Source organism: Mytilus galloprovincialis, chromosome 2 (assembly GCF_965363235.1).
Source record: "Mytilus galloprovincialis chromosome 2, xbMytGall1.hap1.1, whole genome shotgun sequence".
NCBI lineage: Eukaryota > Metazoa > Mollusca > Bivalvia > Mytilida > Mytilidae > Mytilus > Mytilus galloprovincialis.
This window is the reverse complement of record NC_134839.1, coordinates 42,989,736-43,004,458: the sequence shown is the minus strand read 5'-3', so window position 1 is coordinate 43,004,458 and position 14,723 is coordinate 42,989,736. Positions and strand designations below refer to the sequence as shown.

At 32.5% G+C, this 14,723-nt stretch overlaps 1 protein-coding gene across 3 annotated transcripts in view; it reads right to left on the bottom strand.

Moving 5' to 3' along the window:
• The window catches only part of LOC143063636 (PAN2-PAN3 deadenylation complex catalytic subunit PAN2-like), a 295,154-nt gene that overhangs the window by 198,480 nt on the left and 81,951 nt on the right, over positions 1–14,723 (bottom strand). The window lies entirely within an intron of this gene.

The window sequence follows — 14,723 nt, the reverse complement described above, 5'->3', positions numbered from 1 at the left end:
TCTTTTTTATTTATGAAATTTCAAATGAGAAAAATTGAACCCAATTTTTTTAATCACATCCCCCTTTCCCTTATTCCAAAACTAATCTCAATTAAAATTTCTAATGGAGTTTGCAACAATAACTACTCATTTAAATACATCATAAAATATTAAGATGTAAAAAAACTGCTTGTTATCACTGAATGGTAAAGATTATTTTAATTTATCAGTTGGTAGTAAAAAGTGAATAAACATTGTATACCCAAGAGAAAACGAAAACGGGATCAATCGGGATCCCAATGCAATCCCGGTGAAATTGTCGGGATAAGCCAGGATAAGCATCCGGAGGTGGGATCCCATTCGGGATAAATATCTGAAACTGGGATCCCATTCGGGATAACTGTCTGAAGCCGGGATTCCAGTCTAGATGAAACGGGATAAATATCGGACACTGGGATCCCAATCGGAACTGTTTAAAGCCGGGATCCCAATCGGGAAAACTATCTGATGCTGGGATCCCAGTCTAGTTAAAACGGGAAATTGTCTGAACCATAATTAATTTATGTTGTTGAAAATATGCAAGTGTTTTGTTTGTGTATACATATGTCTCTAATAACATCAAGTATAGGTTATTGGTGTTAATTAACAATGTGTATGACACCAAAGCTGTCAGGTGAAGCCAATCACATTAAAGTGTCACTTAATATTCAGTTTGACAGATATTTATAAGTCAGAAAAATGCCGAGATTTTCGCGATAAAAATGATACTGGAGGGCGTCCGAGGAAATGTCAACGGGTGTTTTGCCAGACAAGCTTGGGCTTTTCTAATGATCCCCAAGTTCTCATAAGTGCGTTTCTATTAGTTGTCGTCCGGCATCAATGATAAGATAATGACTGACGTCGTAAAACGTTGGTTTCTCAACTTATGTAAAATGTTAAAAAAAAAATGATGACCACGTGCTTTGTTTTCAATTGTACCAGTTCGACCCAAGAAAATACTGTCCTAAATAATGCGGCCACTATCTTATCCGCATGCACCAGGTGCCAATTACTAAAGTATTCTTTTCTTATATTTAGTCAAAACTGGCCAGTAATTAATTCTTTTATGCGATACCCTTAATTTATTTATAATACCGTTACGGAGACAGATCAACTTGGCCGATATAATTTGGGGCGAGATTGTCACGTCGCCGTTTGTGTACTGGTAAAAACGTCATCAAAATTTGTTTACGCTGAATTATGGACAGGACGAAGATGAAGATGTTTTCAGATAAGTGCATTAATAATTTAATTTAACATGTGTATATGTGCATATAATGATTATAAAAATAATTTATTGAGGAACTATGATTTGTATGGTTTTTATCTGAGCAAATCAACATCAGAAAGTCTGAAAGCATAAACTGAAAATATATTTATTTTTAACATATACAATGAATAAACTTGTTAACTTGTCACATAACAGGCATCAAAAGTAGGTATGTCAAAATTTAATTCAGTTGTGTGTATGTTTATTTGGTGAAAATAATAAGTCGCTAGTTCTTTATCGTCAGGGGATAAAAAAGGGGGAAGGTAATTAATTTGCAAAAAAATTAAAATAACCTTCCAAGACTTCATAATTATTTGGACTAGCTTCCAATCTACTGTATTCTATAAACATTAACATGCAATAATATTTCTATTGAATTTGTTGCTTCAAAACGTATTGAACAAATGATTCTTTGTGGATTTTTTTTATACTTTTAGGGGATATACTGATCTTTTTAAATGGAGCTGCCAACGAAACAGATTGCATGCAGATATTCCAGTTACCATAATTTACTCAGTAATATTAGTTGGAAGTACAGAGACAGCAATTTAATTAACAGAAAGAAAAACATGACATGTATCCTTTTGCATAAATAACCCAGGAATCCCAGTGGCAGTGCAATTTGAATTGGTGCATGTATATCCTGCTGGTATTTATTTTTGGGATCCCGCTTTTTTTTACGGGAATCCCAGTATATTTCCACTTGGATTTACATCGGGATCCCGCTTCTTTTACGGGAATCCCGAAATTTTATCCCAGTACATTTACATCGGGATCCCGCTTATTTAGCGGGAATCCCGAAATTTTATCCCAGTGGGATCCCAATTGAATTCCCACAATATCCCAGTGGGATCCCAGTATATTTCAACTGGGATTTACATCGGAATTCCCGGACTTTTGGCGGGATTCCCGAAATTTTATCCCGGTGGAATAAGGTGGGATCCCACTTGGAATCCCATCAAAATTCCAGCTGGGATTCCAGTGGAATTCCAGATTTATTTTCTCTTGGGTATTGTATATAACAAAGATTTAAGTTGATTCTGGACAAAGAAAGATAACTCCAATTAAAAAAAAATCTTGCTATTGCACAATATTTTGCAATTAGATATTTCTTGCTTACTATTCTGGACAAAGAAAGATAACTCTAATTAAAAAAAAATTTGCTATTTCACAATATTGTTGCAATTAGATATTTCTTGCCATTGCGCAATACTGTGCAATTGAAAAGACTTGCTATTGCACAATACTTAATATAATAATTTTAGATCCTGATTTGGACCAACTTGAAAACTGGGCCCATAATAAAAAATCTAAGTACATTTTTGGATTCAGCATATCAAAGAACCCCAAGATTTCAATTTTTTGTTAAAATCAGACTAAGTTTAATTTTGGACCCTTTGGACTTTAGTGTAGACCAATTTGAAAACAGGACCAAAAATGAAGAATCTACATACACAGTTAGATTTGGTATATCAAAGAACCCCATTTATTCAATTTTTGATGAAATCAAACAAAGTTTAATTTTGGACCCCGATTTGGACCAACTTGAAAACTGGGCCGATAATCAAGAATCTAAGTACATTTTTAGATTCAGCATATCAAAGAACCGAACTGATTCATTTTTTGTCAAAATCAAACTACTTTGGACCTTAATGTAGACCAATTTGAAAACGGGACCAAAAGTTAAGAATCTACATACACAGTCATGACAGTTAGATTCGGCATATCAAAGAACCCCAATTATTCAATTTTGATGAAATCAAACAAAGTTTAATTTTGGACCCTTTGGGCCCCTTATTATGTTGGGACCAAAACTCCCAAAATCAATACCAACCTTCCTTTTATGGTCATAAACCTTGTGTTTAAATTTCATAGATTTCTATTTACTTATACTAACGTTATGGTGCGAAAACCAAGAAAAATGCTTATTTGGGTCCCTTTTTGGCCCCTAATTCCTAAACTGTTGGGACCTAAACTCCCAAAATCAATACCAACCTTCCTTTTGTAGTCATTAACATTGTGTTTAAATTTCATTGATTTCTATTTACTTAAACTAAAGTTATTGTGCGAAAACCTAGAATAATGCTTATTTGGGCCCTTTTTTGGCCCCTAATTCCTAAACTGTTGAAACCAAAACTCCCAAAATCAATCCCAACCGTTCTTTTGTGGTCATAAACCTTGTGTCAAAATTTCATAGATTTCTATTAACTTAAACTAAAGTTATAGTGCGAAAACCAAGAAAATGCTTATTTGGGCCCTTTTTGGCCCCTAATTCCTAAAATGTTGGGACCAAAACTCCACAAATCAATACCAACCTTCCTTATGTGGTCATAAACCTTGTGTTAAAATTTCATAGATTTCCATTCACTTTTACTTAAGTTAGAGTGCGAAAACTAAAGTATTCGGACGACGACGCAGACGACGACGCCAACGTGATAGCAATATACGACGAAAAAATTTTCAAATTTTGCGGTCGTATAAAAACTTCATCAGCAACATTTTATATTGGCAAATTCCCAATGAAGTTATTTACATAAAGTTATTGGCAAATAAAAATAGAAAATGACATCATAGTCATGTCTGGCAAATGTCCAACATACATTATCTAAAAACATTTTAGATAAGATAAGGAAAAAAAAGCTTCATCAGCAACATTTTATATTAGCAAATTTCCAATGAAGTTATTTACATAAAGTTATTGGCAAATAAAAATAGAAAATGACATCATAGTCATGTCTGGCAAATTTCCTACTATTCTATACAAAGAAAGAAAACTCCAATTGAAAATTAATTGCTATTGCACAATATTGTGCAATTAGATATTTCTTGCTATTGTGCAATACTGTGCAATTGAAAATTTCTTGCTATTGCACAATACTTGATATGGAATCCTGATTTGGACCAACTTGAAAACTGGGCCCATAATCAAAAATCAAAGTACATATTTAGATAAAGCATATCAAATAAGCCCAAGAATTTAATTTTTGTTAAAATCAAACTTAGTTTAATTTTGGACCCTTTGGACCTTAACACTTTCACTACTGATTTTATTTTTTCCGCGGGTTTCTGTGGCCGAGGCAAATTTGCACGCTCAGATTCCCCAGCCTGAATTAATTTCGTGACCGGCGCTTCAAGAAAAGTTGCAAATTGAAAAACGTGCTGTAACTCGAGAACGCAGTCTCAGATCGCCTAAACAACTGATACAGAAGTTCAAAAGGTTGCTCTGTAAAAGATTTTCCTAGTGAATTAAAATTAAAACAAAAAATAATGTCTTTACAATGCTTGAAAGATCGATTTTTGTTACCTTTTTAGCTCAATGCTGCCAAAATGTCGACATTCGGATGTACTTTTTTACGTTAAAAATGTGTTTAAACGGATATAATTCAGCAAATCATTATAACCGAGTCTTCTTATTTCTCTTATCACTCGTTTTTTGTCATTTAAACATCGTTTATAGCAAAACCGAAGCTTTTATCTCTCCTAAATTAACCGTTTGACTTTTCGTTTCCGACCGCCATTTGTATTGATGAAAAGACAACTCTGTCAATCGACGAACGACTACTCGTTTTCAAAGTGATAGATCATGATACGATCATATACTCATATACGGATACGTTGTTGATATTGTAAACACTGGTTTTAAAGAGTGTTATTAAACAAACAAGATATGTTTGTTGTTTCATTTTCCCTGGTAAACATAACTGTCACAATACTTAATAAAAAAAAAAAAAAAAATCTGCTAAAAAAAAAATATTTTTGGTTCAATCAGACATATACGTCTCTGGTTCAATTAGTCCATGCTGCATATTTTAGAAGAATAAAAAAGCAGAATATAGTTGGTCATGATTATCTTTTATAAGTAGATAAACAAATTGGATTAATTATTTATCAGGGTCAACCATTATATATAAATATACAAGTATTTTTGTGGTTGGTCTTTTTTTCAAAGGTTTGGTGTTTTTTCAACTTCCTCTATTACCATGATTACCAATATGCAACAGCTTTGTTCTAGATTTTCTGATTATGTAATTTGAAAAACTTTTAATCACTGAGTATATAAAATATATTAAATTACTATTTTAATTATGATAGATACTTTAGTTATCATATATATGCATGTACATTGTAATCATGTGAAGAATAATCACTTACACAATGAATTTCTACTCTTATTACATATGTACACATATCTGTCATATGTTTCATCCTTTCTTGATAATTCAGTGCATTTTCATTTTTCCCATTTCAAGTCACAAAACTTTAGATTTTGATAAAAAATTAAGCAATATTTTCCCATTTATATAATCAGTATTACAATTAACTAAGAGAATTTGATAACTAAATTATGAACTTTCAACAATAAAATTTTAACAAACAACAAGAACAAATTAAATACAGCAAACTTGACTTCTCTCTTTATTTATCCAGTTTGAAGGCATGTGTGTGAACTTATGTCTAGTAATGGCCTTACCCTGCTTACCCCAGCACAAAATATCTATTTATCAATCCTTTTTACCAGCAAACAAGAAAACTGAAGAAATTTAAGGTTGGTTTTGATAGTATCAATAATACTAAATGTATTGGTCAGCCACCCCTGTTTGAAGGGTAGTCAACAATGGTAAAGGGGTAGTTTAACCTCTTATCTTGCTAACTGGCCAACATTTATTACACATTTAACTTGACCAATATATATATTATATTAACAAGATTGAGACATTAATTTTGTTCTTCAAAGTTTCAACTAATGAAACAACAGGTTTAATATTACAGAAAGGATCAACATTTTGTTCACGTAATCAAGTTTCATTTACTATGATGGTCACAGAAATGAAGGTACCATAAAATATGGGTATACCTGTCCCTAATCATTGTACAAGAAAATATTGAGGTGACCATTATTGGATCTGTTAACCAATACAACTTAGTAAATGTTTTGCAAGACCAAGAAATGCTTTCATTTCTGATTTGTAGCTCCAAGGCATTTTGTTGTCATTTGGCCTTTGCCTTTGTAGTGAATATGAAAATAGGGAGATGAGGTATGATTGACAATAAGACCACTATCCACCAAAGTTCAAATACAGTGGATGTAAGCAATTATAGGCAACCATATGGCCTTCATCAATGAGAAAATCCCATAATGTAAAGTCAGCTATAAAAGGCCCACCAGACATGAGAAATATTAAACAATTCGACTGAGAAAACTAACTGCCAATATATATAGCTACATGTTCTTGATTACAAAACAATTAATCTAAAATGAAAATGACAGACATGAACCAACAACAACCAGTGAACTACATGCTCCTGACTTGGGACAGGCACATAATGAGTGTGGCAGGGTTAAACGTGTTTGGGAGCGCTCAACCTTTCCCCCTTATCTGGGATAGTGACATAACAGCACCTTTAAAAATCAGTGGAAATTTTTAAGTTATCAGTTTTGTTGATTTAGAATACATTCATGAAAAGGATTATCCATATAAAGTTGCCCTAAATCTGACACCTCCTTTTCAGTACCCATGACATGACTTAGCCAAATATTCCCACAAGGGGCAAATAAATGTGTAGACTTTTTCAACACTACTAATCTCATTGTTTGTGCCACCAATTAATATTAACCTCCTGCTCCCCTTTGGCTTCCTCATTATTTGACTCATTATAGCCCTCACTGTCATCTTTCCCCTTCCCACCCTGACCAATTCTTAACCTTTCCTCATTAAGTAAGTAAGACCTCTTTTCCGGCATTAATAACATCAGTTTCACTGAACCTGCAAATTCTACATCAGTTTCGTCTGACGACATTTTCACACTGAAATACTAGCAGACGAATTCCCTAGCAGACGAAGTTGCACTTCCTAAACTGCTTTCAATTTCGTGCATTGTTCTCCAGTACATTCACAGCCCTATCCGCTTATTTCACCCGATACTCAATCAAAGTGTATGTGTCACCCGAGTACCAGCTTTTCAAAGCCATATCTCTGTTCCCTCGAAATCGAGAATTGTTTTTGCAGCAAAGCCATGAACGCGAAAAAAACTTACTTGTCTAGTTCCGATTTTTGGGGGGAATAAAAAGATCGCTATCATATTTATTTAAGATATATTGAACCATTTATTTTTATTGTATAGTTAAAACTACCTAAGAATAATAAAGGGCTTCATCAAAACACAGAAAACAGCTGTACTTCCACTCCTCGTTATCGAGAGAAGCCATTTTGAAACCCCACATGACCTCAAAACGTGTTTCCGGTTCTAATTTTAGAAAATAAAATTTTCCGATTTGATTTATTTACCTTTCACGATGTTTTTAATGCTGTTGAAGAACTGAAATAATACCCTCAGATATCGTAGATTTTAATTGAAACATTGATTTCAACTGTTAAGAACGGCAAATAGCGTAAAATTGCGGCTTTTATTGGGACAATATTTATGTATCCTGAAGGATACAATCGCCCTGCGCATCGTGTATCCTCAAGGATACATCCGCCCTGCCCATTGTGTATCCTCAAGGATACACTCGTCGCGAAAGGGTTAATGTAGACCAATTTGAAAACTGGACCAAAAATTAAGAATCTACATACACAGTTAGATTTGGCATATCAAAGAACCCATTTATTCAATTTTTGATGAAATCAAACAAAGTTTAATTTTGGACCCCCATTTGGACCAACTTGAAAACTGGGCCAATAATTAAAAATCTAAGTACATTTTTAAATTCAGCATATCAAAGAACCCCAAGGATTCAATTTTTGTTAAAATCAAACTAAGTTTAATTTTGGACCCTTTGGACCTTAATGTAGACCAATTTGAAAACGGGACCAAAAATTAAGAATCTACATACATAGTTAGATTCGGCATATCAAAGAACCCCAATTATTCAATTTTTGATGAAATCACACAAAGTTCAATTTTGGACCCTTTGGGCCCCTTATTCCTAAACTGTTGGGACCAAAACCAAAAAATCAAACCCAACCTTCCTTTTATGGTCATAAACCTTGTGTTTAAATTTCATAGATTTCTATTTACTTATACTAAAGTTATGGTGCAAAAACCAAAAATAATGCTTATTTGGGCCCCTTTTTGGCCCTTAATTCATAAACTGTTGTGACTTCAACTCCAAAAATCAATCCCAACCTTCCTTTTGTGGTCATAAACCTTGTGTTTAAATTTCATTGATTTCTATTTACTTCTACTAAAGTTATTGTGCGAAAACCAAGAATAATGCTTATTTGGGCCCTTTTTTGGCCCTTAATTCCTAAACTGTTGGAACCAAAACTCCCAAAATCAATCCCAACCTTCCTTTTGTGGTCATAAACCTTGTGTCAAAATTTCATAGATTTCTATTCACTTAAACTAAAGTTATAGTGCGAAAACCAAGAAAATGCTTATTTGGGCCCTTTTTGGCCCCTTATTCCTAAAATGTTGGGACCAAAATTCCCAAAATCAATCCCAACCTTCCTTTTGTGGTCATAAACCTTGTGTTAAAATTTCATCGATTTCTATTCACTTTTACTAAAGTTAGAGTGCGAAAACTAAAAGTATTCGGACGACGACGACGACGCCAATGTGATAGCAATATACGACCAAAAAATTAAAATTTTTGCGGTCGTATAAAAATTAGCTAACAATTCTTCCATACAAATATAGTTGACATATTGCTTAATATAGTTTAATAATTTAATTTTGGATGTAACGCGTCTTCTGATTGGCTGACATTATTTTGTTATGAGCCCATAGACATAATTTAGTCATGTGACCGTGACGTCATCAACGTTTTTTCATGGTTTTCTACGGTTTAAAATGAAATTTAGAATTAAATTATAAGAAATGACTGTAATATTTTTTCTGTAGATGAAGAAATAACATAAAAAAATTTGGTGCACACTGAATAACGCGTGTTTTAGTTTAAGAAAAACAGACCAAAACACAAAAAAATAAGTTTGACCAATGAACCATGAAAATGAGGTCAATGTCATATGACACCTGCCATCTAGACATGTACACCTTACTATCATTATATACACCAAATATAATAGACCTATTGCATACAGTAGTAGTATAAGAAAAATAGACCAAAACACAACCAGATGCTCCGCAGGGCACAGTTTTATACGACTGCAGAGGTTGAACCCTGATTGGTTGGGGCAAGTATGGACACAACATTCAAGCTGGATTCAGCTCTAAATTTGGATTGTGATTAAATAGTTGACACAGCATAGGTTTCTGACACAGAATGAATGTGGTCTAATGAACTTAAAATATTATTTTTGCCTTTGAGCAATTCACTATGCTGGAGATTGAAACAATAACTACTCATTTAAATACATCATAAAATATTAAAATGTAAAATAAAGTGCTTGTTATCACTGAATGGTAAAGATTGTTTTAATTTATCAGTTGGTAGTAAAAGTGAATATACATTGTATATTGTATAAAACAATGATTTAAGTTGATTCAACTACTATTCTTGACAAAGAAAGATAACTCCAATTGAAAATATCTTGCTATTGCACAATATTGTGCAATTAAATATTTCTTGCTATTGTGCAATACTGTGCAATTGAAAATATTTGCTATTGCACAATACTGTGCAATTGAAGATTTCTTGCTACTGCACAATACTGTGCAATTGAAGATTTCTTGCTATTGCTGAATACTGTGCAATTGAAAATTTCTTGCTATTGCACAATACTTAATATAATAATTTTGGATCCTGATTTGAACAAACTTGAAAACTGGGCCAATAATCAATCAAAGAGCTGAAGATCTCTGAGGGAAAAGACGGCCATTGTTTCAATTTTTAGGGCCGAGGTATCTTTTGATAGTCTACATACAAAGAATGAGCAAAAGAACAGCTAGAACATATAGAAAGGCTGACAATAATGAAACTAATTGTTGTTTATTGTTATTTCATTTCCTTAGTCAAGAATTCATCATAGAGACAATATGGACCAATGAGATCTGCACCTTCTAAATAAAAACATTTGATTAAAGTTGGGAGTTAATTATCTAAAATTCAAATGAATCTAACAACTACTACAATATATTTTAAAATTTTAATTATGTACAACTGAAGGGCAGGCTTAGACCATTCTCAATTTTTTGTGACAGTATTCTCAAGAAAGTGAGGAATGAAAAATCTATTCAGCTTTAATTTTCCATTGATAAAGTTCCCAGTTACAACTCTCATCACAGGGATACATGTACTTAAAAAATCAAATATGATTAATATAAGCTGTGTGAAGTTTGTTTCCAGATCCCACATTTTGATATATCTGTAAAATTCATGAATAAATAGCTTTAAACTACAAAAAGCAATATTTTAAAAAAAAAATGAAAAAAAAATGACCACTACTATAATTATGTTGGTTAGCAAAATTATTTTTTAATTGATGACTACTTATCATATATATACTTAATGTGACATTTTTAGTGTTCAGATACATTAACTTTCATTTTAGTGGGTAATTACTAATCAATTGAGGTGCTCCTTAATTGGAGAAAGATTCTAAAAACATAACTTTACAGAAAGAATGAAAACTGCAGTTTGATATATCTGTATCTCTCCCCAATCTCAATAGGTATAAACTACAAAAAGCAACATTTTATTTTTTTAATTTTTTTTTAACCATTTTAATAATTATGTTGGTACACAATTATTTTTTTATATAGAAGACTACTTATCATATACTAAATGTCACATTTTAAGTGTTCAGAAACATTTACTTTGATTTTAGTGTATAATTACTCATCAATTGAGGTGCTCCTGAATTGGAGGAAGATTCTAAAAACAGAACTTTACAGAAACAATAAAAACTGCCGTTTCTCTCCCCAATCTCATGTATCCCCATTGACATTGTTTACCGCGAAAGTTGACCTACAAATTATCTGATTATAGACTCAGATTAAAGATTTGCATGTTGGTGTGTTAATCATCTACACTACACCAAACATCATTAGGTTTACATTTAACAAATACAGATTTTAAATTAGTATAAAAATACTGTGAATGATTTTTATGATGAATAAAGGATATCCCTGTGTAGTGTGGCATTCCAACAATGAAGTCACTAGGTTAGATATTTTTAGAATATTTCGTAATACTGATTTTTCCGGACTGTAAAAGAAACGTATATAGAGTAAGGGAAAGCTCAATATACGATAAATTCACAAGAAACAGAAGGGAAATATGTAAAAAATGTATTTAAAGTCAATCTGTTCTCCTTGTCATCAATTTCAGTATGACATTTTGAGGGGGTTTCCAAACTATCAAAACAAAATGATTGATGTGAGGGAATGATACTCTGGCCAACCCCATTAGGGAATTGACGGCTTGAAGCCGTCTTTCCCCAAAAATCTAAGTACATGTTTAGATTCAGCATATCAAAAAAGCCCAAGAATTCAATTTTTGTTAAAATCAAACTTAGTTTAATTTTGAACCCTTTGGACTTTAATGTAGACCAATTTGAAAACGGGACCAAAAATTAAGAATCTACATACACAGTTAGATTTGGCATATCAAAGAACCCCAATTATTCAATTTTTGATGAAATCAAACAAAGTTTAATTTTGGACCCCAATTTTGACCAACTTAAAACTGGGCCAATAATAAAAAATCTAAGTACATTTTTAGACTCAGCATATCAAAGAACCCCAAGGATTCAATTTTTGTTAAAATCAAACTAAGTTTAATTTTGGACCCTTTGGACCTTAATGTAGACCAATTTGAAAACGGGACCAAAAATTAAGAATCTACATGGTCCGAGAACACAATTATTTCATAGTGCATTTCTTTTAGAACATTAATGAAAATAAAAAAAATCCCACCTGCGCTTTCTCAAAGAAACTTTTACAGTGTGTTGTACTACTTTTGGGACAAATTATATCAAAATTATAGAAAACTTCATCGGCTCTAACTCAAAATATGGACAATTTTATGTTTAGGGCGTCTTGAAATCTTTTGACAGCTTCAGAAGTGCTAATTTAAAGGGACGACAATTGTGGTCTCGGACCTAATAGGATAGAAAGAGTTGACAAATCTTAAAAAAACTTGGTATGACCAAAGCTTAATAAATTATAACACTCCTTACAAAGTTTCATGACAATAGGATGTATATTATAGACAATAAGTTAAGTTCTATACTCATCTTTGCACGTAAATTTTTTTGCTGTTTCCATGGTAACAGCGGCCATTTTGAAAATTCCAAACTCAAAAGTCAAGTCTTCATAAGCTAGGCAACATTTGTTATAAGTTTCATTAAATTTAAAGCATTTTGAAGTTTTTCATATTTTTGCTGTTTCCATGGTAACGGCGGCCATTTTTAATATTCCAAAGTGAAACCCCCGCTGCAATTTTGTCCCTCCATAATCACATACCATTTAATGTCTCTAGAATAAATTTAACATAGATGTTCTGGAATGTTCTGTGAAAATTCAAAGTTTTGACCTTTTTGCATTGTTTCCAAGGTAACAACAGATATTTTGAAAATTCCAACGCCAAATTCCACATCTTTCAATGTTGCTCATCGTTACTGTGAAGTTTCATAAAGTTTTGAGCATTTTGATATTTTTGAAATTTTTGGTGTAGTTTCCATGGCAACATAGTAGTTCCAATGAGTGTCAAAATCATCCAACACCTGTATATAGTGGGCATCTGCATTGTATTAAAATATAATGTTTCTGAGTTAAAGCATATCCAAACAGTTCACCAAAACAAAAAACAGGATTTTTTCACATTTGTTCTGTTTCCATGGAAACGGTAGCCATCTTGAACCATTCCATGATTACTGCAACTCTGCACATGGGGGTCCTTACTATGGAAGAGTTCCATCAACATTGCTCCATTGTATTTCGAGAAATCACCTGGACAAAATTTGTTGCAAGAAGAAAAATAATAATAAGAAAAAAAAGAAACGTAGAATAACAATACGTCACCCCAACTCCGTTGAGGGTGCCATAATAAAAAAAATAAGAACTGACCAAAAACAATAAGTCTCCAAACTTTGTTTGGGAGACTTAATAAGATAAGGAAAAAAAGCTTCATCAGCAACATTTTATATTGGCAAATTTCCAATGAAGTTATTTACATAAAGTTATTAGCAAATAAAAATAGAAAATGACATCATAGTCATGTCTGGCAAATTTCCAACATATATTATCAACTACTATTCTATACAAAGAAAGATAACTCCAATTGAAAATTAATTGCTATTGCACAATATTGTACAATTAGATATTTCTTGCTATTGTGCAATACTGTGAAATTGAAAATTTCTTGCTATTGCACAATACTTGATATGGAATCCTGATTTGGACCAACTTGAAAACTGGGCCCATAATCAAAAATCAAAGTACATATTTAGATAAAGCATATCAAATAAGCCCAAGAATTTAATTTTTGTTAAAATCAAACTTAGTTTAATTTTGGACGCTTTGGACCTTAATGTAGACCAATTTGAAAACTGGACCAAAAATTAATAATCTACATACACAGTTAGATTTGGCATATCAAAGAACCCATTTATTCAATTTTTGATGAAATCAAACAAAGTTTAATTTTGGACCCCCATTTGGACCAACTTGAAAACTAGGCCAATAATTAAAAATCTAAGCACATTTTTAAATTCCGCATATCAAAGAACCCCAAGGATTCAATTTTTGTTAAAATCAAACTAAGTTTAATTTTGGACCCTTTGGACCTTAATGTAGACCAATTTGAAAACGGGACCAAAAATTAAGAATCTACATCCATAGTTAGATTCGGCATATCAAAGAACCCCAATAATACAATTTTTGATGAAATCACACAAAGTTCAATTTTGGATCAATTTTGGACCCTTTGGGCCCCTTATTCCTAAACTGTTAGGACCAAAACTCCCAAAATCAAACCCAACCTTCCTTTTGTGGTCATAAACCTTGTGTTAAAATTTCATTGATTTCTATTTACTTATACTAAAGTAATTGTGCGAAAACCAAAAATAATGCTTATTTGGGCCCCTTTTTGGCCCCTAATTCATAACCTGTTGTGACCTCAACTCCAAAAATCAATCCCAACCTTCCTTTTGTGGTCATAAACCTTGTGTTAAAATTTCATTGATTTCTATTTACTTATACTAAAGTTATTGTGCGAAAACCAAGAATAATGCTTATTTGGGCCCTCTTTTGGCCCTTAATTCCTAAACTGTTGGAACCAAAACTCCCAAAATCAATCCCAACCTTCCTTCTGTGGTCATAAACCTTGTGTCAAAATTTCATAGATTTCTATTAACTTAAACTAAAGTTATAGTGCGAAAACCAAGAAAATGCTTATTTGGGCCCTTTTTAGCCCCTAATTCCTAAAATATTGGGACCAAAACTCCCAAAATCAATCCCAACCTTCCTTTTGTGGTCATAAACCTTGTGTTAAAATTTCATTGATTTCTATGCACTTTTACTAAAGTTA